General features: G+C 68.7%; 12 pseudogenes; all 12 read right to left on the bottom strand.

Annotated features, from left to right (window-relative positions):
• Positions 1-12: 12 nt before the first annotated feature.
• On the bottom strand, positions 13-132 carry LOC148754498 (5S ribosomal RNA; annotated as a pseudogene).
• A 2,321-nt stretch (positions 133-2,453) lies between these two features.
• LOC148754499 (5S ribosomal RNA) lies at positions 2,454-2,573 on the bottom strand (annotated as a pseudogene).
• Positions 2,574-4,623: 2,050 nt separating this feature from the next.
• LOC148754500 (5S ribosomal RNA) lies at positions 4,624-4,743 on the bottom strand (annotated as a pseudogene).
• A 1,436-nt stretch (positions 4,744-6,179) lies between these two features.
• Positions 6,180-6,299, bottom strand: LOC148754501 (5S ribosomal RNA; annotated as a pseudogene).
• A 2,320-nt stretch (positions 6,300-8,619) lies between these two features.
• Positions 8,620-8,739, bottom strand: LOC148754502 (5S ribosomal RNA; annotated as a pseudogene).
• A 2,050-nt stretch (positions 8,740-10,789) lies between these two features.
• On the bottom strand, positions 10,790-10,909 carry LOC148754503 (5S ribosomal RNA; annotated as a pseudogene).
• A 1,430-nt stretch (positions 10,910-12,339) lies between these two features.
• On the bottom strand, positions 12,340-12,459 carry LOC148754504 (5S ribosomal RNA; annotated as a pseudogene).
• Positions 12,460-14,779: 2,320 nt separating this feature from the next.
• Positions 14,780-14,899, bottom strand: LOC148754505 (5S ribosomal RNA; annotated as a pseudogene).
• Positions 14,900-16,949: 2,050 nt separating this feature from the next.
• LOC148754506 (5S ribosomal RNA) lies at positions 16,950-17,069 on the bottom strand (annotated as a pseudogene).
• A 1,436-nt stretch (positions 17,070-18,505) lies between these two features.
• On the bottom strand, positions 18,506-18,625 carry LOC148754507 (5S ribosomal RNA; annotated as a pseudogene).
• Positions 18,626-20,945: 2,320 nt separating this feature from the next.
• LOC148754508 (5S ribosomal RNA) lies at positions 20,946-21,065 on the bottom strand (annotated as a pseudogene).
• A 2,050-nt stretch (positions 21,066-23,115) lies between these two features.
• LOC148754509 (5S ribosomal RNA) lies at positions 23,116-23,235 on the bottom strand (annotated as a pseudogene).
• Between the last annotated feature and the right edge of the window lie 808 nt (positions 23,236-24,043).

Below are 24,043 nucleotides of genomic sequence, written 5' to 3' on the forward strand. Positions count from 1 at the left end.
AAAAGGAGAGGCGAGCAAAAGCCTGCAGCTATTCCCAGGCGGTCTCCCATCCAAGTACTAACCAGGCCCCTCCCTGCTTAGCTCCCGAGATCAGACGAGATCTGGCGCGTGCAGGGTGGTGTGGCCTTAGGCGCTGGGACCCGGCTCCCGGCACTCCAAGAGCCTGCTCCCGACCTGCTTCTGAGCGCACGCCATGCTGCTGGGCCGCTCGGGTGGCGAGCACGTCTGCCCGAGCGCCTCCCGCCAGCTCCCCGCCTCCTCCGGACGCCGCTGGTGTGGGCGACGGGCTACTCCTGGCCCGCAGCGAGGCCCCTTCGCGCCCCCCAGTGGCTCTAACGGGCCTCCGTCACTTCCCTGACTGTGACATATGTCTGGGCGCCCTGGCATCCTGGGCCTCCCCAGGCCCCGAAGGGCTTTTACCCCGCCCCCCTACCCCAACCCCTCTCATCTCCCCCCAGCCCCACAACCGCACACCCCCCTTGCTGCTGTGCTGTCCCCACCTCTCAGGGCCACCGAGGGGGTCGCAGGGTCCTCTCAGTCCCCTCCACCCTAGGGACGTGCAACCCAGGCCCTGGCCCTGGCCGGCCCCACCCACTGGCCCAAAGCCAGGGAGAGCCACCCGCCACCAGGGGGCAGCACCTCCAGTCCGCCGCCACCCTTCCTCACACAGCCTTCTTTCTGGGTTCTCGCCCCTCGTCAGCGACCGGCGTCCCGCCCGATCACTGTTCACTTCACTGGCTACACGTCACCTCTCCTGACCCAGGGAGGTGAGAGAGAGGATGAGAGAAGGCCAGAGACAGAGCAAGAGAGAGGCGGAGAGAGACCGACGGGGACTGTGGGGACAGACTCGCAGAGAGCACTTTCCAGGCTCTGGGCCTCGCGTGGAGGGGTGCTGCGTGGGGGCTGCATGGATATCAGCCGTGACCGCTTGGCCATCAGCTGTTGCCAGTTGGCCATTGGCCACCGGCAGAGCTGCGGTGGCCAAGCTAGGAAGCGCGGATTGTGGACTGCAAATTGCAGAGGGGCGCGGACTGCAGTTGGCCGGCTTGGTGGGTCGGTAAGTTGGCGGGTCTGTTGGTTGGCAGAGAATCGGCCGGCAGGCTGGGGATCGGGCGGCTCCGGCTTGCCGAGTCTCCAAGCCAGCCGCCCGTGAGACATGGTGCTATGAGCCCCCTATCCGTGGTCTGTTGGTGTTCCCTCTTGGCCTCGCCAAATCCTGCATTCTTGTGCGGGCAGAGGGGCTAGAGTCCCCGCAGGACAGGGACAGACAGACAGAACGGGAGGAGGAGTAAGAGGGAGCGAGATGGAAATATACACGTATATGTACATGTATGTATCTAGACATACAGAGAGACATGGACAGAGACAGAGAAAGAGGGGGCTGGCACGCGGGGAGAGAGCTCCTGAGCCAGAGCCAGGGCCCAACAGGCACCTCTCAGAGCCTGACAGATATGGGGTGGGGGAGGGTGGGAGGGACGCACAGGCGGGCACACGGAGTGTTACAGACGCACTGAGGCTGTGTTGAAGTGGCGGCTCCTCCACCGGAGTGTGGTCGTGCCCGGGGCTGGGCTCCTCTAAGGAGGCATTGCCCTGGCGTTGGCAGTCACCATTGAAGCCTCCGGGGCGGCCCGCCAGGGTCTCCGGAGGGCCTGTGGTCTCTGAGCCCCGCCCAGGCACCCGCCCGCGGGAGGAGGGTGGCAGCCCCCAGGCACCCTGGTTGTGAGGGTTGTGTGCCTGCGTGCCTGCTCTGCCCTTGTGGTGGTCTCCCCTGGAGTCGATGTCGCGTGGTGTGTTGGGGTGCTGCTCCCGCCGTCCCCTGGTTTGTCCCGGCTCTTTGTGCCCTGTGTTTCAGGGACACCGTGGCCGGCGGGAAGGGAGGGCTCCTGGCTCTTGTGGGAGACGGGAGGGGCGCGCGGGGGTGTGGGGCGAGGTGCCTGCCAGCGGAGACAGAAGACTCCGGTGGGGCGGGGCGTGTGGGCGTCCCGTTTGCCCGAGGTCACGCCGATCGTGTGTGTCGGGACCCGAGGGCAGGCGCAGGGATGGGCGTGCCCTGGGCTCGGGGAGAGGTGCAAAGCACCGGCACGTCCTGGGATGGAGAGAGCCTGGTGGAGGCCTGCGCCGGCAGGCAGCCCTGGGCTTGGGCGTTGGGGGTTGCGGCGGCGGCAGGGTCGGGGAGCGAGAGGGAGCCCTGCGATGGCGGTGGCGGCGACCGAGAGGCGGCTGACTGCTGCAGGCTGAGGGCCTGCCTTGGCGAAGAGCACTAAGAAGAGGGAGTGGGGGGGAGCCCTGGCCGACAGGCCTGGTGTGCGGCCGGGGATGCGAGCTTGTAGTGCTGGGCGACTGACCCTCCTCTGGCCAGGGGGACCTTCGGCTGCCTGGGCGGCTGCAGAGGGGCAAGGTGCGGCAGGGGTTCGGAGGGAGCCACGCCGGGGCGGCGGCGCAAAAGGAGAGGCGAGCAAAAGCCTGCAGCTATTCCCAGGCGGTCTCCCATCCAAGTACTAACCAGGCCCCGCCCTGCTTAGCTCCCGAGATCAGAGGAGATCGGGCGCGTTCAGGGTGGTATGGCCCTAGACGCTGGGACCCGGCTCCCCGCGCCCCAAGAGCCTGCTCCCGGCCTGCCTCTGACCGCGCGCGCCGTGCTGCTGGGCCGCTAGGGTGGCGAGCACGTCTGCCTGAGCGGCTCCCGCCCGCTCCCCGCCTCCTCCGGACGCCGCTGGTGTGGGCGACGGGCTACTCCTGGCCCGCAGCGAGGCACCTTCGCGCCCCCCAGTGGCTCCACGGGCCTCTGTCACTTCCCTGACTGTGACATATGTCTGGGCGCCCTGGCATCCTGGGCCTCCCCAGGCCCCGAAGGGCTTTTACCCCGTCCCCCTACCCCAACCCCTCAAATCTCCCCCCAGCCACACAACCGCACACCCCCCTTGCTGCTGTGCTGTCCCCACCTCTCAGGGCCACCGAGGGGGTCGCAGGGTCCTCTCAGTCCCCTCCGGCCCTAGGGACGTGCAACCCAGGCCCTGGCCCTGACCGGACCCATCCACAGGCCCAAAGCCAGGGAGAGCCACCCGCGCCACCAGGGTGCAGCATCTCCAGTCTGCAGCCACCCTTCGTCACAAGCCTTCAGTCTGGGCCCTGGAACCCTCGTCAGCGACCGGAGCCCCGCCCGATGTCCGGTCCCTTCACTGGCTACACGTCACCTCTCCTGACCCAGGGAGGTGAGAGAGAGGATGAGAGAAGGCCAGAGACGGAGCAAGAGAGAGGCGGAGAGAGACAGACGGGGACTGTGGGGACAGACTCGCAGAGAGCACTCTCCAGGCTCTGGGCCTCGCGTGGAGGGGTGCTGCTTGGGGGCTGCATGGTCATCAGCTGTGACCGCTTGGCCATCAGCTGTTGCCAATTGGCCACTGGCCACCGGAGGAGCTGCGGTGGCCAAGCTAGGAAGCGCGGATGGTGGACTGCAAATTGCAGAGGGGCGCGGATTGCAGTGGGCCCGCTTGGCGGGTCGACGGGCGGTGTGTCGGTGGGTTGGCAGAGAAGCGGCCGACAGGTTGGGGATCGGGCGGCTCCGGCTTGCCGTGTCTCCGAGCCAGCCGCCCGTGAGACATAGTGCTATGAGCCCCCTATCCGTGGCTCTGTTGGTGTTCCCTCTTGGCCTCGCCATATCCTGCGTTCTTGTGCGGGCAGAGGGACTAGAGTCCCCGCAGGACAGGGACCGACAGAGAGAACGGGAGGAGGAGAAAGAGGGAGCGAGATCGAAATATACACCTATATGTACCTGTATGTACCTAGACATACAGAGAGACATGGACAGAGACAGAGAAAGAGGGGGCTGGCACGCGGGGAGAGAGCTCCTGAGCCAGAGCCAGAGCCCAACAGGCACGTCACAGAGCCAGAGAGACATGGGGTGGGGGAGGGGGGAGGGACGCACAAGCGGGCACACGGACTGGGACAGACGCACTGACGCTGCTTTGAAGTGGCAGCTTCTCAACCGAAGTGTGGTCATGCCCGTGGCTGGGCTCCACTAAGGAGGCAGTGCCCGGGCATTGAAAGTCACCCTTGAAGCCCCCGGGCCGGGCGGGAGGGCCAGTGGGCTCCGAGCCCCGCCCAGGAACCCCCCGCCCCGCGGGAGGAGAGTGGCAGCCCACAGGCACCCTGGTTGAGAGTGTTGTGTGCCTGCGTGCCTGCACTTCCCCTTGTGGTGGTCTCTCCTGGAGTCCGAGGGCGTGCGGTGTGTTGGGGTGCTGCTCCCTCAGTCCCCTGCTTTGTCCCGGCTCTTTGTACCCTGTGTGTTGGGGCCACTGCGGGAAGGGAGGGTTCCTGGCTCTTGTGGGCGATGGGAGGGGGCGCGCGGGGGTGTGGGGAGAGGTGCCTGCCGGCGGAGACACAGGCTCGGCTAACTGCTGCTGGCTGACTGCCTGCCTCGGCGAAGAGGACTAAGAAGAGGGTGTGGGGGTGAGCCCTGGCCGACGGGCCTGGTGTGCGGCCGGGGCTGCCAGCTTGTAGCGCCGGGTGGCTGACCGGCCTCTGGCCAGGGGGACCTTCGGCTGGATGGGCGGCTGCAGAGGGGCAAGGGGCGGCAGGGGTTCGGAGGGAGCCACGCAGGGGCGGCGGCGCAAAAGGAGAGGCGAGCAAAAGCCTACAGGTATTCCCAGGCGGTCTCCCATCCAAGCACTAACCAGGCCCCTCCCTGCTTAGCTCCCGAGATCAGAGGAGATCGGGCGCGTTCAGGGTGGTACGGCCATAGACGATGGGACTCGGCTCCCCGCGCCCCAAGAGCCTGCTCCCGGCCTGCCTCGTGAGCGCGCGCCATGCAGATGCGCGGCTCCGGTGGTGAGCATCGACCTGCTGGCCGGCTCTGCCAGCACCGCGTCCCCCTCCCAGTCCGGCTCCCCGCCTCTTCCGAATGCCCCAGGCGTGGGCGGCGGGCTACTCCTGGCCGGCAGCGAGGCCCCTTCGCGCCACCCGAGGCTCCATGGGACACTGCCACTTCCCTGATGGTGCCAGAATTCGTGGAACTCTGGCATCCTGGGACTCCCCGGACCCAGACCGCCATACACCCCGCCCCCCTACCGCCACCAGGTTTACCAACAACCGCACCCCCAAGGCTGGGGGAGGCCTGCACCAGCAGGCAACCCTGGGCTTGGGAGTTGTGGGAGGACCCCGCGGCGGCGGCTTGGGCGGCTGCGGAGGGGGGGGCGGCGGCGGCGGCGGCGGCGGCGGCGGCGGCGGCGGCGGCGGGGGCGGAGGAGGCCGGGAGAGCAGAGGCGGGAGATTGAGGGAGTATGGCGATGGTGGCGGCGGCGGCGGCGGGGGCTGGGGCGGAGGCGGGGGAGATGGCGGTGCTGGAGGCGGGGAGAGCAGAGGAGGGAGATTGAGGGAGTGCGGCAATGGCGGCGGCGGGGGCGGGGGTGGGGAACAGGGCAGCACTGGCGGCGGGGATGGGGAGCGCGGTGCTGGCGGCCAAGGGGGAGAGAGCAGAGGAGGGAGTTTGAGGGAGTACGGCGATGGCGGCGGCGGGGGCGGGGGAGGGGGCGAGGGCAGCGCTGGCGGAGGGGGTGGGGAGCGCGGTGATCCTGGCGGCGGCGGCGGGAGAAGCGGGGGCTGATCGCGAGCAGCGTTGGCGGCGTCGGCGGCAGCGGCGCGGGAGGGTTGCGAGGTCGGTGATGGAGGCGGCGGCAGCGTTGGGGGCTGTGTCGGCGGGCGCTGGGCGCGGGGAGGGTTGGCGCCGGCGGCGGCGGCGGTAGCGGGGAAGAGGGCGGTGCTGGCGGCGGAGGAGGGGAGAGCAGAGGCGGGAGATTGAAGCAGTACAGCGATGGCGGTGGCGAGGGCGGGGGCAGGGGTGAGGGCAGCGCTGGAGGGGGGTGTGGGGAGCGCGGTGATGGCGGCGGATTTGGCGGTGGCGGCGGGGGCGAGGGCAGCGCTGTTGGCGGTGGCGGCGATCGAAGGTCGGCGAAGGGATCGAGATGACAGCCTCCGGGACTGAAGAGGACTGAGAAGAGGGTGTGCGGGGGAGCCCTGGCCGACGGGCCTGGTGTGCGGCCGGGGCTGCCAGCTTGTAGTGCCTGGCGGCTAACCCTCTGCTGGTCAGGGGGACCTTCGGCTGGCTGGGCGGCTGCAGAGAGGCAAGGGGCGGCAGGGGTTCGCAGGGAGCCACGCCGGGGCGGCGATGCAAAAGGAGAGGCGAGCAAAAGCCTGCAGCTATTCCCAGGCGGTCTCCCATCCAAGTACTAACCAGGCCCCTCCCTGCTTAGCTCCCGAGATCAGACGAGATCTGGCGCGTGCAGGGTGGTGTGGCCTTAGGCGCTGGGACCCGGCTCCCGGCACTCCAAGAGCCTGCTCCCGACCTGCTTCTGAGCGCACGCCATGCTGCTGGGCCGCTCGGGTGGCGAGCACGTCTGCCCGAGCGCCTCCCGCCAGCTCCCCGCCTCCTCCGGACGCCGCTGGTGTGGGCGACGGGCTACTCCTGGCCCGCAGCGAGGCCCCTTCGCGCCCCCCAGTGGCTCTAACGGGCCTCCGTCACTTCCCTGACTGTGACATATGTCTGGGCGCCCTGGCATCCTGGGCCTCCCCAGGCCCCGAAGGGCTTTTACCCCGCCCCCCTACCCCAACCCCTCTCATCTCCCCCCAGCCCCACAACCGCACACCCCCCTTGCTGCTGTGCTGTCCCCACCTCTCAGGGCCACCGAGGGGGTCGCAGGGTCCTCTCAGTCCCCTCCACCCTAGGGACGTGCAACCCAGGCCCTGGCCCTGGCCGGCCCCACCCACTGGCCCAAAGCCAGGGAGAGCCACCCGCCACCAGGGGGCAGCACCTCCAGTCCGCCGCCACCCTTCCTCACACAGCCTTCTTTCTGGGTTCTCGCCCCTCGTCAGCGACCGGCGTCCCGCCCGATCACTGTTCACTTCACTGGCTACACGTCACCTCTCCTGACCCAGGGAGGTGAGAGAGAGGATGAGAGAAGGCCAGAGACAGAGCAAGAGAGAGGCGGAGAGAGACCGACGGGGACTGTGGGGACAGACTCGCAGAGAGCACTTTCCAGGCTCTGGGCCTCGCGTGGAGGGGTGCTGCGTGGGGGCTGCATGGATATCAGCCGTGACCGCTTGGCCATCAGCTGTTGCCAGTTGGCCATTGGCCACCGGCAGAGCTGCGGTGGCCAAGCTAGGAAGCGCGGATTGTGGACTGCAAATTGCAGAGGGGCGCGGACTGCAGTTGGCCGGCTTGGTGGGTCGGTAAGTTGGCGGGTCTGTTGGTTGGCAGAGAATCGGCCGGCAGGCTGGGGATCGGGCGGCTCCGGCTTGCCGAGTCTCCAAGCCAGCCGCCCGTGAGACATGGTGCTATGAGCCCCCTATCCGTGGTCTGTTGGTGTTCCCTCTTGGCCTCGCCAAATCCTGCATTCTTGTGCGGGCAGAGGGGCTAGAGTCCCCGCAGGACAGGGACAGACAGACAGAACGGGAGGAGGAGTAAGAGGGAGCGAGATGGAAATATACACGTATATGTACATGTATGTATCTAGACATACAGAGAGACATGGACAGAGACAGAGAAAGAGGGGGCTGGCACGCGGGGAGAGAGCTCCTGAGCCAGAGCCAGGGCCCAACAGGCACCTCTCAGAGCCTGACAGATATGGGGTGGGGGAGGGTGGGAGGGACGCACAGGCGGGCACACGGAGTGTTACAGACGCACTGAGGCTGTGTTGAAGTGGCGGCTCCTCCACCGGAGTGTGGTCGTGCCCGGGGCTGGGCTCCTCTAAGGAGGCATTGCCCTGGCGTTGGCAGTCACCATTGAAGCCTCCGGGGCGGCCCGCCAGGGTCTCCGGAGGGCCTGTGGTCTCTGAGCCCCGCCCAGGCACCCGCCCGCGGGAGGAGAGTGGCACCCCCAGGCACCCTGGTTGTGAGGGTTGTGTGCCTGCGTGCCTGCTCTGCCCTTGTGGTGGTCTCCCCTGGAGTCGATGTCGCGTGGTGTGTTGGGGTGCTGCTCCCGCCGTCCCCTGGTTTGTCCCGGCTCTTTGTGCCCTGTGTTTCAGGGACACCGTGGCCGGCGGGAAGGGAGGGCTCCTGGCTCTTGTGGGAGACGGGAGGGGCGCGCGGGGGTGTGGGGCGAGGTGCCTGCCAGCGGAGACAGAAGACTCCGGTGGGGCGGGGCGTGTGGGCGTCCCGTTTGCCCGAGGTCACGCCGATCGTGTGTGTCGGGACCCGAGGGCAGGCGCAGGGATGGGCGTGCCCTGGGCTCGGGGAGAGGTGCAAAGCACCGGCACGTCCTGGGATGGAGAGAGCCTGGTGGAGGCCTGCGCCGGCAGGCAGCCCTGGGCTTGGGCGTTGGGGGTTGCGGCGGCGGCAGGGTCGGGGAGCGAGAGGGAGCCCTGCGATGGCGGTGGCGGCGACCGAGAGGCGGCTGACTGCTGCAGGCTGAGGGCCTGCCTTGGCGAAGAGCACTAAGAAGAGGGAGTGGGGGGGAGCCCTGGCCGACAGGCCTGGTGTGCGGCCGGGGATGCGAGCTTGTAGTGCTGGGCGACTGACCCTCCTCTGGCCAGGGGGACCTTCGGCTGCCTGGGCGGCTGCAGAGGGGCAAGGTGCGGCAGGGGTTCGGAGGGAGCCACGCCGGGGCGGCGGCGCAAAAGGAGAGGCGAGCAAAAGCCTGCAGCTATTCCCAGGCGGTCTCCCATCCAAGTACTAACCAGGCCCCGCCCTGCTTAGCTCCCGAGATCAGAGGAGATCGGGCGCGTTCAGGGTGGTATGGCCCTAGACGCTGGGACCCGGCTCCCCGCGCCCCAAGAGCCTGCTCCCGGCCTGCCTCTGACCGCGCGCGCCGTGCTGCTGGGCCGCTAGGGTGGCGAGCACGTCTGCCTGAGCGGCTCCCGCCCGCTCCCCGCCTCCTCCGGACGCCGCTGGTGTGGGCGACGGGCTACTCCTGGCCCGCAGCGAGGCACCTTCGCGCCCCCCAGTGGCTCCACGGGCCTCTGTCACTTCCCTGACTGTGACATATGTCTGGGCGCCCTGGCATCCTGGGCCTCCCCAGGCCCCGAAGGGCTTTTACCCCGTCCCCCTACCCCAACCCCTCAAATCTCCCCCCAGCCACACAACCGCACACCCCCCTTGCTGCTGTGCTGTCCCCACCTCTCAGGGCCACCGAGGGGGTCGCAGGGTCCTCTCAGTCCCCTCCGGCCCTAGGGACGTGCAACCCAGGCCCTGGCCCTGACCGGACCCATCCACAGGCCCAAAGCCAGGGAGAGCCACCCGCGCCACCAGGGTGCAGCATCTCCAGTCTGCAGCCACCCTTCGTCACAAGCCTTCAGTCTGGGCCCTGGAACCCTCGTCAGCGACCGGAGCCCCGCCCGATGTCCGGTCCCTTCACTGGCTACACGTCACCTCTCCTGACCCAGGGAGGTGAGAGAGAGGATGAGAGAAGGCCAGAGACGGAGCAAGAGAGAGGCGGAGAGAGACAGACGGGGACTGTGGGGACAGACTCGCAGAGAGCACTCTCCAGGCTCTGGGCCTCGCGTGGAGGGGTGCTGCTTGGGGGCTGCATGGTCATCAGCTGTGACCGCTTGGCCATCAGCTGTTGCCAATTGGCCACTGGCCACCGGAGGAGCTGCGGTGGCCAAGCTAGGAAGCGCGGATGGTGGACTGCAAATTGCAGAGGGGCGCGGATTGCAGTGGGCCCGCTTGGCGGGTCGACGGGCGGTGTGTCGGTGGGTTGGCAGAGAAGCGGCCGACAGGTTGGGGATCGGGCGGCTCCGGCTTGCCGTGTCTCCGAGCCAGCCGCCCGTGAGACATAGTGCTATGAGCCCCCTATCCGTGGCTCTGTTGGTGTTCCCTCTTGGCCTCGCCATATCCTGCGTTCTTGTGCGGGCAGAGGGACTAGAGTCCCCGCAGGACAGGGACCGACAGAGAGAACGGGAGGAGGAGAAAGAGGGAGCGAGATCGAAATATACACCTATATGTACCTGTATGTACCTAGACATACAGAGAGACATGGACAGAGACAGAGAAAGAGGGGGCTGGCACGCGGGGAGAGAGCTCCTGAGCCAGAGCCAGAGCCCAACAGGCACGTCACAGAGCCAGAGAGACATGGGGTGGGGGAGGGGGGAGGGACGCACAAGCGGGCACACGGACTGGGACAGACGCACTGACGCTGCTTTGAAGTGGCAGCTTCTCAACCGAAGTGTGGTCATGCCCGTGGCTGGGCTCCACTAAGGAGGCAGTGCCCGGGCATTGAAAGTCACCCTTGAAGCCCCCGGGCCGGGCGGGAGGGCCAGTGGGCTCCGAGCCCCGCCCAGGAACCCCCCGCCCCGCGGGAGGAGAGTGGCAGCCCACAGGCACCCTGGTTGAGAGTGTTGTGTGCCTGCGTGCCTGCACTTCCCCTTGTGGTGGTCTCTCCTGGAGTCCGAGGGCGTGCGGTGTGTTGGGGTGCTGCTCCCTCAGTCCCCTGCTTTGTCCCGGCTCTTTGTACCCTGTGTGTTGGGGCCACTGCGGGAAGGGAGGGTTCCTGGCTCTTGTGGGCGATGGGAGGGGGCGCGCGGGGGTGTGGGGAGAGGTGCCTGCCGGCGGAGACACAGGCTCGGCTAACTGCTGCTGGCTGACTGCCTGCCTCGGCGAAGAGGACTAAGAAGAGGGTGTGGGGGTGAGCCCTGGCCGACGGGCCTGGTGTGCGGCCGGGGCTGCCAGCTTGTAGCGCCGGGTGGCTGACCGGCCTCTGGCCAGGGGGACCTTCGGCTGGATGGGCGGCTGCAGAGGGGCAAGGGGCGGCAGGGGTTCGGAGGGAGCCACGCAGGGGCGGCGGCGCAAAAGGAGAGGCGAGCAAAAGCCTACAGGTATTCCCAGGCGGTCTCCCATCCAAGCACTAACCAGGCCCCTCCCTGCTTAGCTCCCGAGATCAGAGGAGATCGGGCGCGTTCAGGGTGGTACGGCCATAGACGATGGGACTCGGCTCCCCGCGCCCCAAGAGCCTGCTCCCGGCCTGCCTCGTGAGCGCGCGCCATGCAGATGCGCGGCTCCGGTGGTGAGCATCGACCTGCTGGCCGGCTCTGCCAGCACCGCGTCCCCCTCCCAGTCCGGCTCCCCGCCTCTTCCGAATGCCCCAGGCGTGGGCGGCGGGCTACTCCTGGCCGGCAGCGAGGCCCCTTCGCGCCACCCGAGGCTCCATGGGACACTGCCACTTCCCTGATGGTGCCAGAATTCGTGGAACTCTGGCATCCTGGGACTCCCCGGACCCAGACCGCCATACACCCCGCCCCCCTACCGCAACCAGGTTTACCAACAACCGCACCCCCAAGGCTGGGGGAGGCCTGCACCAGCAGGCAACCCTGGGCTTGGGAGTTGTGGGAGGACCCCGCGGCGGCGGCATGGGCGGCTGCGGAAGGGGGGGCTGCGGCGGCGGCGGCGGCGGCGGCGGCGGCGGCGGCGGCGGCGGGGGCGGAGGAGGCCGGGAGAGCAGAGGCGGGAGATTGAGGCAGTATGGCGATGGTGGCGGCGGCGGCGGCGGGGGCTGGGGCGGAGGCGGGGGAGATGGCGGTGCTGGAGGCGGGGAGAGCAGAGGAGGGAGATTGAGGGAGTGCGGCAATGGCGGCGGCGGGGGTGGGGGTGGGGAACAGGGCAGCACTGGCGGCGGGGATGGGGAGCGCGGTGCTGGCGGCCGAGGTGGGGAGAGCAGAGGAGGGAGTTTGAGGGAGTACGGCGATGGCGGCGGCGGGGGCGGGGGAGGGGGCGAGGGCAGCGCTGGCGGAGGGGGTGGGGAGCGCGGTGATCCTGGCGGCGGCGGCGGGAGAAGCGGGGGCTGATCGCGAGCAGCGTTGGCGGCGGCGGCGGCGCGGGAGGGTTGCGAGGTCGGCGATGGAGGCGGCGGCAGCGTTGGGGGCTGTGTCGGCGGGCGCTGGGCGCGGGGAGGGTTGGCGCCGGCGGCGGCGGTAGCGGGGAAGAGGGCGGTGCTGGCGGCGGCGGAGGGGAGAGCAGAGGCGGGAGATTGAAGCAGTACAGCGATGGCGGTGGCGAGGGCGGGGGCAGGGGTGAGGGCAGCGCTGGAGGGGGGTGTGGGGAGCGCGGTGATGGCGGCGGATTTGGCGGTGGCGGCGGGGGCGAGGGCAGCGCTGTTGGCGGTGGCGGCGATCGAAGGTCGGCGAAGGGATCGAGATGACAGCCTCCGGGACTGAAGAGGACTGAGAAGAGGGTGTGCGGGGGAGCCCTGGCCGACGGGCCTGGTGTGCGGCCGGGGCTGCCAGCTTGTAGTGCCTGGCGGCTAACCCTCTGCTGGTCAGGGGGACCTTCGGCTGGCTGGGCGGCTGCAGAGAGGCAAGGGGCGGCAGGGGTTCGCAGGGAGCCACGCCGGGGCGGCGATGCAAAAGGAGAGGCGAGCAAAAGCCTGCAGCTATTCCCAGGCGGTCTCCCATCCAAGTACTAACCAGGCCCCTCCCTGCTTAGCTCCCGAGATCAGACGAGATCTGGCGCGTGCAGGGTGGTGTGGCCTTAGGCGCTGGGACCCGGCTCCCGGCACTCCAAGAGCCTGCTCCCGACCTGCTTCTGAGCGCACGCCATGCTGCTGGGCCGCTCGGGTGGCGAGCACGTCTGCCCGAGCGCCTCCCGCCAGCTCCCCGCCTCCTCCGGACGCCGCTGGTGTGGGCGACGGGCTACTCCTGGCCCGCAGCGAGGCCCCTTCGCGCCCCCCAGTGGCTCTAACGGGCCTCCGTCACTTCCCTGACTGTGACATATGTCTGGGCGCCCTGGCATCCTGGGCCTCCCCAGGCCCCGAAGGGCTTTTACCCCGCCCCCCTACCCCAACCCCTCTCATCTCCCCCCAGCCCCACAACCGCACACCCCCCTTGCTGCTGTGCTGTCCCCACCTCTCAGGGCCACCGAGGGGGTCGCAGGGTCCTCTCAGTCCCCTCCACCCTAGGGACGTGCAACCCAGGCCCTGGCCCTGGCCGGCCCCACCCACTGGCCCAAAGCCAGGGAGAGCCACCCGCCACCAGGGGGCAGCACCTCCAGTCCGCCGCCACCCTTCCTCACACAGCCTTCTTTCTGGGTTCTCGCCCCTCGTCAGCGACCGGCGTCCCGCCCGATCACTGTTCACTTCACTGGCTACACGTCACCTCTCCTGACCCAGGGAGGTGAGAGAGAGGATGAGAGAAGGCCAGAGACAGAGCAAGAGAGAGGCGGAGAGAGACCGACGGGGACTGTGGGGACAGACTCGCAGAGAGCACTTTCCAGGCTCTGGGCCTCGCGTGGAGGGGTGCTGCGTGGGGGCTGCATGGATATCAGCCGTGACCGCTTGGCCATCAGCTGTTGCCAGTTGGCCATTGGCCACCGGCAGAGCTGCGGTGGCCAAGCTAGGAAGCGCGGATTGTGGACTGCAAATTGCAGAGGGGCGCGGACTGCAGTTGGCCGGCTTGGTGGGTCGGTAAGTTGGCGGGTCTGTTGGTTGGCAGAGAATCGGCCGGCAGGCTGGGGATCGGGCGGCTCCGGCTTGCCGAGTCTCCAAGCCAGCCGCCCGTGAGACATGGTGCTATGAGCCCCCTATCCGTGGTCTGTTGGTGTTCCCTCTTGGCCTCGCCAAATCCTGCATTCTTGTGCGGGCAGAGGGGCTAGAGTCCCCGCAGGACAGGGACAGACAGACAGAACGGGAGGAGGAGTAAGAGGGAGCGAGATGGAAATATACACGTATATGTACATGTATGTATCTAGACATACAGAGAGACATGGACAGAGACAGAGAAAGAGGGGGCTGGCACGCGGGGAGAGAGCTCCTGAGCCAGAGCCAGGGCCCAACAGGCACCTCTCAGAGCCTGACAGATATGGGGTGGGGGAGGGTGGGAGGGACGCACAGGCGGGCACACGGAGTGTTACAGACGCACTGAGGCTGTGTTGAAGTGGCGGCTCCTCCACCGGAGTGTGGTCGTGCCCGGGGCTGGGCTCCTCTAAGGAGGCATTGCCCTGGCGTTGGCAGTCACCATTGAAGCCTCCGGGGCGGCCCGCCAGGGTCTCCGGAGGGCCTGTGGTCTCTGAGCCCCGCCCAGGCACCCGCCCGCGGGAGGAGAGTGGCACCCCCAGGCACCCTGGTTGTGAGGGTTGTGTGCCTGCGTGCCTGCTCTGCCCTTGTGGTGGTCTCCCCTGGAGTCGATGTCGCGTGGTGTGTTGGGGTGCTGCTCCCGCCGTCCCCTGGTTTGTCCCGGCTCTTTGTGCCCTGTGTTTCAGGGACACCGTGGCCGGCGGGAAGGGAGGGCTCCTGGCTCTTGTGGGAGACGGGAGGGGCGCGCGGGGGTGTGGGGCGAGGTGCCTGCCAGCGGAGACAGAAGACTCCGGTGGGGCGGGGCGTGTGGGCGTCCCGTTTGCCCGAGGTCACGCCGATCGTGTGTGTCGGGACCCGAGGGCAGGCGCAGGGATGGGCGTGCCCTGGGCTCGGGGAGAGGTGCAAAGCACCGGCACGTCCTGGGATGGAGAGAGCCTGGTGGAGGCCTGCGCCGGCAGGCAGCCCTGGGCTTGGGCGTTGGGGGTTGCGGCGGCGGCAGGGTCGGGGAGCGAGAGGGAGCCCTGCGATGGCGGTGGCGGCGACCGAGAGGCGGCTGACTGCTGCAGGCTGAGGGCCTGCCTTGGCGAAGAGCACTAAGAAGAGGGAGTGGGGGGGAGCCCTGGCCGACAGGCCTGGTGTGCGGCCGGGGATGCGAGCTTGTAGTGCTGGGCGACTGACCCTCCTCTGGCCAGGGGGACCTTCGGCTGCCTGGGCGGCTGCAGAGGGGCAAGGTGCGGCAGGGGTTCGGAGGGAGCCACGCCGGGGCGGCGGCGCAAAAGGAGAGGCGAGCAAAAGCCTGCAGCTATTCCCAGGCGGTCTCCCATCCAAGTACTAACCAGGCCCCGCCCTGCTTAGCTCCCGAGATCAGAGGAGATCGGGCGCGTTCAGGGTGGTATGGCCCTAGACGCTGGGACCCGGCTCCCCGCGCCCCAAGAGCCTGCTCCCGGCCTGCCTCTGACCGCGCGCGCCGTGCTGCTGGGCCGCTAGGGTGGCGAGCACGTCTGCCTGAGCGGCTCCCGCCCGCTCCCCGCCTCCTCTGGACGCCGCTGGTGTGGGCGACGGGCTACTCCTGGCCCGCAGCGAGGCACCTTCGCGCCCCCCAGTGGCTCCACGGGCCTCTGTCACTTCCCTGACTGTGACATATGTCTGGGCGCCCTGGCATCCTGGGCCTCCCCAGGCCCCGAAGGGCTTTTACCCCGTCCCCCTACCCCAACCCCTCAAATCTCCCCCCAGCCACACAACCGCACACCCCCCTTGCTGCTGTGCTGTCCCCACCTCTCAGGGCCACCGAGGGGGTCGCAGGGTCCTCTCAGTCCCCTCCGGCCCTAGGGACGTGCAACCCAGGCCCTGGCCCTGACCGGACCCATCCACAGGCCCAAAGCCAGGGAGAGCCACCCGCGCCACCAGGGTGCAGCATCTCCAGTCTGCAGCCACCCTTCGTCACAAGCCTTCAGTCTGGGCCCTGGAACCCTCGTCAGCGACCGGAGCCCCGCCCGATGTCCGGTCCCTTCACTGGCTACACGTCACCTCTCCTGACCCAGGGAGGTGAGAGAGAGGATGAGAGAAGGCCAGAGACGGAGCAAGAGAGAGGCGGAGAGAGACAGACGGGGACTGTGGGGACAGACTCGCAGAGAGCACTCTCCAGGCTCTGGGCCTCGCGTGGAGGGGTGCTGCTTGGGGGCTGCATGGTCATCAGCTGTGACCGCTTGGCCATCAGCTGTTGCCAATTGGCCACTGGCCACCGGAGGAGCTGCGGTGGCCAAGCTAGGAAGCGCGGATGGTGGACTGCAAATTGCAGAGGGGCGCGGATTGCAGTGGGCCCGCTTGGCGGGTCGACGGGCGGTGTGTCGGTGGGTTGGCAGAGAAGCGGCCGACAGGTTGGGGATCGGGCGGCTCCGGCTTGCCGTGTCTCCGAGCCAGCCGCCCGTGAGACATAGTGCTATGAGCCCCCTATCCGTGGCTCTGTTGGTGTTCCCTCTTGGCCTCGCCATATCCTGCGTTCTTGTGCGGGCAGAGGGACTAGAGTCCCCGCAGGACAGGGACCGACAGAGAGAACGGGAGGAGGAGAAAGAGGGAGCGAGATCGAAATATACACCTATATGTACCTGTATGTACCTAGACATACAGAGAGACATGGACAGAGACAGAGAAAGAGGGGGCTGGCACGCGGGGAGAGAGCTCCTGAGCCAGAGCCAGAGCCCAACAGGCACGTCACAGAGCCAGAGAGACATGGGGTGGGGGAGGGGGGAGGGACGCACAAGCGGGCACACGGACTGGGACAGACGCACTGACGCTGCTTTGAAGTGGCAGCTTCTCAACCGAAGTGTGGTCATGCCCGTGGCTGGGCTCCACTAAGGAGGCAGTGCCCGGGCATTGAAAGTCACCCTTGAAGCCCCCGGGCCGGGCGGGAGGGCCAGTGGGCTCCGAGCCCCGCCCAGGAACCCCCCGCCCCGCGGGAGGAGAGTGGCAGCCCACAGGCACCCTGGTTGAGAGTGTTGTGTGCCTGCGTGCCTGCACTTCCCCTTGTGGTGGTCTCTCCTGGAGTCCGAGGGCGTGCGGTGTGTTGGGGTGCTGCTCCCTCAGTCCCCTGCTTTGTCCCGGCTCTTTGTACCCTGTGTGTTGGGGCCACTGCGGGAAGGGAGGGTTCCTGGCTCTTGTGGGCGATGGGAGGGGGCGCGCGGGGGTGTGGGGAGAGGTGCCTGCCGGCGGAGACACAGGCTCGGCTAACTGCTGCTGGCTGACTGCCTGCCTCGGCGAAGAGGACTAAGAAGAGGGTGTGGGGGTGAGCCCTGGCCGACGGGCCTGGTGTGCGGCCGGGGCTGCCAGCTTGTAGCGCCGGGTGGCTGACCGGCCTCTGGCCAGGGGGACCTTTGGCTGGATGGGCGGCTGCAGAGGGGCAAGGGGCGGCAGGGGTTCGGAGGGAGCCACGCAGGGGCGGCGGCGCAAAAGGAGAGGCGAGCAAAAGCCTACAGGTATTCCCAGGCGGTCTCCCATCCAAGCACTAACCAGGCCCCTCCCTGCTTAGCTCCCGAGATCAGAGGAGATCGGGCGCGTTCAGGGTGGTACGGCCATAGACGATGGGACTCGGCTCCCCGCGCCCCAAGAGCCTGCTCCCGGCCTGCCTCGTGAGCGCGCGCCATGCAGATGCGCGGCTCCGGTGGTGAGCATCGACCTGCTGGCCGGCTCTGCCAGCACCGTGTCCCCCTCCCAGTCCGGCTCCCCGCCTCTTCCGAATGCCCCAGGCGTGGGCGGCGGGCTACTCCTGGCCGGCAGCGAGGCCCCTTCGCGCCACCCGAGGCTCCATGGGACACTGCCACTTCCCTGATGGTGCCAGAATTCGTGGAACTCTGGCATCCTGGGACTCCCCGGACCCAGACCGCCATACACCCCGCCCCCCTACCGCCACCAGGTTTACCAACAACCGCACCCCCAAGGCTGGGGGAGGCCTGCACCAGCAGGCAACCCTGGGCTTGGGAGTTGTGGGAGGACCCCGCGGCGGCGGCTTGGGCGGCTGCGGAGGGGGGGGCGGCGGCGGCGGCGGCGGCGGCGGCGGCGGCGGCGGCGGCGGGGGCGGAGGAGGCCGGGAGAGCAGAGGCGGGAGATTGAGGGAGTATGGCGATGGTGGCGGCGGCGGCGGCGGGGGCTGGGGCGGAGGCGGGGGAGATGGCGGTGCTGGAGGCGGGGAGAGCAGAGGAGGGAGATTGAGGGAGTGCGGCAATGGCGGCGGCGGGGGCGGGGGTGGGGAACAGGGCAGCACTGGCGGCGGGGATGGGGAGCGCGGTGCTGGCGGCCAAGGGGGAGAGAGCAGAGGAGGGAGTTTGAGGGAGTACGGCGATGGCGGCGGCGGGGGCGGGGGAGGGGGCGAGGGCAGCGCTGGCGGAGGGGGTGGGGAGCGCGGTGATCCTGGCGGCGGCGGCGGGAGAAGCGGGGGCTGATCGCGAGCAGCGTTGGCGGCGTCGGCGGCAGCGGCGCGGGAGGGTTGCGAGGTCGGTGATGGAGGCGGCGGCAGCGTTGGGGGCTGTGTCGGCGGGCGCTGGGCGCGGGGAGGGTTGGCGCCGGCGGCGGCGGCGGTAGCGGGGAAGAGGGCGGTGCTGGCGGCGGAGGAGGGGAGAGCAGAGGCGGGAGATTGAAGCAGTACAGCGATGGCGGTGGCGAGGGCGGGGGCAGGGGTGAGGGCAGCGCTGGAGGGGGGTGTGGGGAGCGCGGTGATGGCGGCGGATTTGGCGGTGGCGGCGGGGGCGAGGGCAGCGCTGTTGGCGGTGGCGGCGATCGAAGGTCGGCGAAGGGATCGAGATGACAGCCTCCGGGACTGAAGAGGACTGAGAAGAGGGTGTGCGGGGGAGCCCTGGCCGACGGGCCTGGTGTGCGGCCGGGGCTGCCAGCTTGTAGTGCCTGGCGGCTAACCCTCTGCTGGTCAGGGGGACCTTCGGCTGGCTGGGCGGCTGCAGAGAGGCAAGGGGCGGCAGGGGTTCGCAGGGAGCCACGCCGGGGCGGCGATGCAAAAGGAGAGGCGAGCAAAAGCCTGCAGCTATTCCCAGGCGGTCTCCCATCCAAGTACTAACCAGGCCCCTCCCTGCTTAGCTCCCGAGATCAGACGAGATCTGGCGCGTGCAGGGTGGTGTGGCCTTAGGCGCTGGGACCCGGCTCCCGGCACTCCAAGAGCCTGCTCCCGACCTGCTTCTGAGCGCACGCCATGCTGCTGGGCCGCTCGGGTGGCGAGCACGTCTGCCCGAGCGCCTCCCGCCAGCTCCCCGCCTCCTCCGGACGCCGCTGGTGTGGGCGACGGGCTACTCCTGGCCCGCAGCGAGGCCCCTTCGCGCCCCCCAGTGGCTCTAACGGGCCTCCGTCACTTCCCTGACTGTGACATATGTCTGGGCGCCCTGGCATCCTGGGCCTCCCCAGGCCCCGAAGGGCTTTTACCCCGCCCCCCTACCCCAACCCCTCTCATCTCCCCCCAGCCCCACAACCGCACACCCCCCTTGCTGCTGTGCTGTCCCCACCTCTCAGGGCCACCGAGGGGGTCGCAGGGTCCTCTCAGTCCCCTCCACCCTAGGGACGTGCAACCCAGGCCCTGGCCCTGGCCGGCCCCACCCACTGGCCCAAAGCCAGGGAGAGCCACCCGCCACCAGGGGGCAGCACCTCCAGTCCGCCGCCACCCTTCCTCACACAGCCTTCTTTCTGGGTTCTCGCCCCTCGTCAGCGACCGGCGTCCCGCCCGATCACTGTTCACTTCACTGGCTACACGTCACCTCTCCTGACCCAGGGAGGTGAGAGAGAGGATGAGAGAAGGCCAGAGACAGAGCAAGAGAGAGGCGGAGAGAGACCGACGGGGACTGTGGGGACAGACTCGCAGAGAGCACTTTCCAGGCTCTGGGCCTCGCGTGGAGGGGTGCTGCGTGGGGGCTGCATGGATATCAGCCGTGACCGCTTGGACATCAGCTGTTGCCAGTTGGCCATTGGCCACCGGCAGAGCTGCGGTGGCCAAGCTAGGAAGCGCGGATTGTGGACTGCAAATTGCAGAGGGGCGCGGACTGCAGTTGGCCGGCTTGGTGGGTCGGTAAGTTGGCGGGTCTGTTGGTTGGCAGAGAATCGGCCGGCAGGCTGGGGATCGGGCGGCTCCGGCTTGCCGAGTCTCCAAGCCAGCCGCCCGTGAGACATGGTGCTATGAGCCCCCTATCCGTGGTCTGTTGGTGTTCCCTCTTGGCCTCGCCAAATCCTGCATTCTTGTGCGGGCAGAGGGGCTAGAGTCCCCGCAGGACAGGGACAGACAGACAGAACGGGAGGAGGAGTAAGAGGGAGCGAGATGGAAATATACACGTATATGTACATGTATGTATCTAGACATACAGAGAGACATGGACAGAGACAGAGAAAGAGGGGGCTGGCACGCGGGGAGAGAGCTCCTGAGCCAGAGCCAGGGCCCAACAGGCACCTCTCAGAGCCTGACAGATATGGGGTGGGGGAGGGTGGGAGGGACGCACAGGCGGGCACACGGAGTGTTACAGACGCACTGAGGCTGTGTTGAAGTGGCGGCTCCTCCACCGGAGTGTGGTCGTGCCCGGGGCTGGGCTCCTCTAAGGAGGCATTGCCCTGGCGTTGGCAGTCACCATTGAAGCCTCCGGGGCGGCCCGCCAGGGTCTCCGGAGGGCCTGTGGTCTCTGAGCCCCGCCCAGGCACCCGCCCGCGGGAGGAGAGTGGCACCCCCAGGCACCCTGGTTGTGAGGGTTGTGTGCCTGCGTGCCTGCTCTGCCCTTGTGGTGGTCTCCCCTGGAGTCGATGTCGCGTGGTGTGTTGGGGTGCTGCTCCCGCCGTCCCCTGGTTTGTCCCGGCTCTTTGTGCCCTGTGTTTCAGGGACACCGTGGCCGGCGGGAAGGGAGGGCTCCTGGCTCTTGTGGGAGACGGGAGGGGCGCGCGGGGGTGTGGGGCGAGGTGCCTGCCAGCGGAGACAGAAGACTCCGGTGGGGCGGGGCGTGTGGGCGTCCCGTTTGCCCGAGGTCACGCCGATCGTGTGTGTCGGGACCCGAGGGCAGGCGCAGGGATGGGCGTGCCCTGGGCTCGGGGAGAGGTGCAAAGCACCGGCACGTCCTGGGATGGAGAGAGCCTGGTGGAGGCCTGCGCCGGCAGGCAGCCCTGGGCTTGGGCGTTGGGGGTTGCGGCGGCGGCAGGGTCGGGGAGCGAGAGGGAGCCCTGCGATGGCGGTGGCGGCGACCGAGAGGCGGCTGACTGCTGCAGGCTGAGGGCCTGCCTTGGCGAAGAGCACTAAGAAGAGGGAGTGGGGGGGAGCCCTGGCCGACAGGCCTGGTGTGCGGCCGGGGATGCGAGCTTGTAGTGCTGGGCGACTGACCCTCCTCTGGCCAGGGGGACCTTCGGCTGCCTGGGCGGCTGCAGAGGGGCAAGGTGCGGCAGGGGTTCGGAGGGAGCCACGCCGGGGCGGCGGCGCAAAAGGAGAGGCGAGCAAAAGCCTGCAGCTATTCCCAGGCGGTCTCCCATCCAAGTACTAACCAGGCCCCGCCCTGCTTAGCTCCCGAGATCAGAGGAGATCGGGCGCGTTCAGGGTGGTATGGCCCTAGACGCTGGGACCCGGCTCCCCGCGCCCCAAGAGCCTGCTCCCGGCCTGCCTCTGACCGCGCGCGCCGTGCTGCTGGGCCGCTAGGGTGGCGAGCACGTCTGCCTGAGCGGCTCCCGCCCGCTCCCCGCCTCCTCCGGACGCCGCTGGTGTGGGCGACGGGCTACTCCTGGCCCGCAGCGAGGCACCTTCGCGCCCCCCAGTGGCTCCACGGGCCTCTGTCACTTCCCTGACTGTGACATATGTCTGGGCGCCCTGGCATCCTGGGCCTCCCCAGGCCCCGAAGGGCTTTTACCCCGTCCCCCTACCCCAACCCCTCAAATCTCCCCCCAGCCACACAACCGCACACCCCCCTTGCTGCTGTGCTGTCCCCACCTCTCAGGGCCACCGAGGGGGTCGCAGGGTCCTCTCAGTCCCCTCCGGCCCTAGGGACGTGCAACCCAGGCCCTGGCCCTGACCGGACCCATCCACAGGCCCAAAGCCAGGGAGAGCCACCCGCGCCACCAGGGTGCAGCATCTCCAGTCTGCAGCCACCCTTCGTCACAAGCCTTCAGTCTGGGCCCTGGAACCCTCGTCAGCGACCGGAGCCCCGCCCGATGTCCGGTCCCTTCACTGGCTACACGTCACCTCTCCTGACCCAGGGAGGTGAGAGAGAGGATGAGAGAAGGCCAGAGACGGAGCAAGAGAGAGGCGGAGAGAGACAGACGGGGACTGTGGGGACAGACTCGCAGAGAGCACTCTCCAGGCTCTGGGCCTCGCGTGGAGGGGTGCTGCTTGGGGGCTGCATGGTCATCAGCTGTGACCGCTTGGCCATCAGCTGTTGCCAATTGGCCACTGGCCACCGGAGGAGCTGCGGTGGCCAAGCTAGGAAGCGCGGATGGTGGACTGCAAATTGCAGAGGGGCGCGGATTGCAGTGGGCCCGCTTGGCGGGTCGACGGGCGGTGTGTCGGTGGGTTGGCAGAGAAGCGGCCGACAGGTTGGGGATCGGGCGGCTCCGGCTTGCCGTGTCTCCGAGCCAGCCGCCCGTGAGACATAGTGCTATGAGCCCCCTATCCGTGGCTCTGTTGGTGTTCCCTCTTGGCCTCGCCATATCCTGCGTTCTTGTGCGGGCAGAGGGACTAGAGTCCCCGCAGGACAGGGACCGACAGAGAGAACGGGAGGAGGAGAAAGAGGGAGCGAGATCGAAATATACACCTATATGTACCTGTATGTACCTAGACATACAGAGAGACATGGACAGAGACAGAGAAAGAGGGGGCTGGCACGCGGGGAGAGAGCTCCTGAGCCAGAGCCAGAGCCCAACAGGCACGTCACAGAGCCAGAGAGACATGGGGTGGGGGAGGGGGGAGGGACGCACAAGCGGGCACACGGACTGGGACAGACGCACTGACGCTGCTTTGAAGTGGCAGCTTCTCAACCGAAGTGTGGTCATGCCCGTGGCTGGGCTCCACTAAGGAGGCAGTGCCCGGGCATTGAAAGTCACCCTTGAAGCCCCCGGGCCGGGCGGGAGGGCCAGTGGGCTCCGAGCCCCGCCCAGGAACCCCCCGCCCCGCGGGAGGAGAGTGGCAGCCCACAGGCACCCTGGTTGAGAGTGTTGTGTGCCTGCGTGCCTGCACTTCCCCTTGTGGTGGTCTCTCCTGGAGTCCGAGGGCGTGCGGTGTGTTGGGGTGCTGCTCCCTCAGTCCCCTGCTTTGTCCCGGCTCTTTGTACCCTGTGTGTTGGGGCCACTGCGGGAAGGGAGGGTTCCTGGCTCTTGTGGGCGATGGGAGGGGGCGCGCGGGGGTGTGGGGAGAGGTGCCTGCCGGCGGAGACACAGGCTCGGCTAACTGCTGCTGGCTGACTGCCTGCCTCGGCGAAGAGGACTAAGAAGAGGGTGTGGGGGTGAGCCCTGGCCGACGGGCCTGGTATGCGGCCGGGGCTGCCAGCTTGTAGCGCCGGGTGGCTGACCGGCCTCTGGCCAGGGGGACCTTCGGCTGGATGGGCGGCTGCAGAGGGGCAAGGGGCGGCAGGGGTTCGGAGGGAGCCACGCAGGGGCGGCGGCGCAAAAGGAGAGGCGAGCAAAAGCCTACAGGTATTCCCAGGCGGTCTCCCATCCAAGCACTAACCAGGCCCCTCCCTGCTTAGCTCCCGAGATCAGAGGAGATCGGGCGCGTTCAGGGTGGTACGGCCATAGACGATGGGACTCGGCTCCCCGCGCCCCAAGAGCCTGCTCCCGGCCTGCCTCGTGAGCGCGCGCCATGCAGATGCGCGGCTCCGGTGGTGAGCATCGACCTGCTGGCCGGCTCTGCCAGCACCGCGTCCCCCTCCCAGTCCGGCTCCCCGCCTCTTCCGAATGCCCCAGGCGTGGGCGGCGGGCTACTCCTGGCCGGCAGCGAGGCCCCTTCGCGCCACCCGAGGCTCCATGGGACACTGCCACTTCCCTGATGGTGCCAGAATTCGTGGAACTCTGGCATCCTGGGACTCCCCGGACCCAGACCGCCATACACCCCGCCCCCCTACCGCCACCAGGTTTACCAACAACCGCACCCCCAAGGCTGGGGGAGGCCTGCACCAGCAGGCAACCCTGGGCTTGGGAGTTGTGGGAGGACCCCGCGGCGGCGGCTTGGGCGGCTGCGGAGGGGGGGGCGGCGGCGGCGGCGGCGGCGGCGGCGGCGGCGGCGGCGGCGGGGGCGGAGGAGGCCGGGAGAGCAGAGGCGGGAGATTGAGGGAGTATGGCGATGGTGGCGGCGGCGGCGGCGGGGGCTGGGGCGGAGGCGGGGGAGATGGCGGTGCTGGAGGCGGGGAGAGCAGAGGAGGGAGATTGAGGGAGTGCGGCAATGGCGGCGGCGGGGGCGGGGGTGGGGAACAGGGCAGCACTGGCGGCGGGGATGGGGAGCGCGGTGCTGGCGGCCAAGGGGGAGAGAGCAGAGGAGGGAGTTTGAGGGAGTACGGCGATGGCGGCGGCGGGGGCGGGGGAGGGGGCGAGGGCAGCGCTGGCGGAGGG

This window comes from Rhinolophus sinicus, unplaced genomic scaffold (genome assembly GCF_057876585.1).
Source record: "Rhinolophus sinicus isolate RSI-liver-muscle unplaced genomic scaffold, RSI-T2T HiC_scaffold_19, whole genome shotgun sequence".
NCBI lineage: Eukaryota > Metazoa > Chordata > Mammalia > Chiroptera > Rhinolophidae > Rhinolophus > Rhinolophus sinicus.